Here is a 1,667-nt window from a genome sequence, read left to right on the forward strand (position 1 = left end):
TGTGTGTGTGTGTTTGATGCTCGGATACAATGAAAACACACTTGTTGACGGTGGCAGTGTGGCTTCTGCACATGCTCAGTCGATGGCCAATCAGAACAATGCTTGCCTCCAGAGTGAGGTGACTCCCCATCGCTGGTGTCACGACAAGAACAAACCAAACGAAGAGCACCAACTGGTGGCCTGGCATGGTAACTACATCACTGTCAGGGTGTGAACATGGAACCATGAAACCTCCATCATCTTCCCTCCATCATCCTCCATCTATCATCCTCCCTCTATCATCTTCCCTCCATCATCTTCCCTCCATCATCTTCCCTCCCTCCATCATCTTCCCTCCATCATCTTCCCTCCATCATCCTCCATCTATCATCCTCCCTCCATCATCTTCCCTCCCTCCATCATCTTCCCTCCATCATCCTCCCTCCATCATCTTCCCTCCATCATCTTCCCTCCATCATCTTCCCTCCATCATCCTCCCTCCTCCATCTTCCCTTCATCATCTTCCCTCCCTCCATCATCTTCCCTTCATCATCCTCCCTCTATCATCTTCCCTCCACCATCTTCCCTCCATCATCTTCCCTCCATCATCCTCCCTCCACCATCTTCCCTCCATCTTCCCTCCCTCCATCATCTTCCCTCCATCATCTTCCCCCCATCATCTTCCCTCCATCATCTTCCCTCCATCATCCTCCCTCCTCCATCTTCCCTCCATCATCCTCCCTCCATCATCTTCCCTCCATCATCCTCCCTCCATCATCTTCCCTCCATCATCTTCCCTCCATCATCTTCCCTCCATCATCCTCCCTCTATCATCTTCCCTCCATCATCCTCCCTCCTCCATCTTCCCTTCATCATCTTCCCTCCCTCCATCATCTTCCCTTCATCATCCTCCCTCTATCATCTTCCCTCCACCATCTTCCCTCCATCATCTTCCCTCCATCATCCTCCCTCCACCATCTTCCCTCCATCTTCCCTCCCTCCATCATCTTCCCTCCATCATCTTCCCTCCATCATCTTCCCTCCATCATCTTCCCTCCATCATCTTCCCTCCATCATCCTCCCTCCATCATCTTCCCTCCATCATCCTCCCTCCATCATCTTCCCTCCATCATCTTCCCTCCATCATCTTCCCTCCATCATCCTCCCTCTATCATCTTCCCTCCATCATCCTCCCTCCATCATCTTCCCTCCACCATCTTCCCTCCCTCCATCATCTTCCTCCATCATCTTCCCTCCATCATCCTCCCTCCATCATCTTCCCTCCATCATCTTCCCTCCATCATCCTCCCTCCATCATCTTCCCTCCATCATCCTCCCTCCATCATCTTCCCTCCATCATCCTCCCTCTATCATCTTCCCTCCATCATCCTCCTCTATCATCTTCCCTCCATCTTGACAATATTCTTCAGAGAGAATATTTCATGTCTCCTTCCTCAGGATGATGCATCAGGGCCCCAATGCCCCCCCCCCCCCCCCCCCCGCCCCCCCCGGTAGAAGGAGTCTGTTGTTTGCTCTTTTATCTACCGTCCTTGTTCCCTTCACTATCTCATTTCCCTGCTTGGCTTCTTTTAATGCTCTCTCTCTCATTCAGCTGAAACTATAACTGTTTTCTCATTATGAGTTCAAGAGACGGAGAGAATAATATAGTGAGAGAGAGAGAGGGAGAG

At 51.2% G+C, this 1,667-nt stretch overlaps 1 protein-coding gene across 1 annotated transcript in view; it reads right to left on the bottom strand.

The window, feature by feature from the left end:
• The window catches only part of LOC308148060 (delta-type opioid receptor-like), a gene marked incomplete at both ends in the record, with an annotated part of 54,225 nt that overhangs the window by 23,385 nt on the left and 29,173 nt on the right, over window positions 1-1,667 (bottom strand). The gene's annotated exons all lie outside the window — the stretch shown is intronic.

The sequence above is a fragment of the Blennius ocellaris genome (assembly GCF_963422515.1).
Source record: "Blennius ocellaris genome assembly, contig: SCAFFOLD_62, whole genome shotgun sequence".
Classification (NCBI taxonomy): domain Eukaryota; kingdom Metazoa; phylum Chordata; class Actinopteri; order Blenniiformes; family Blenniidae; genus Blennius; species Blennius ocellaris.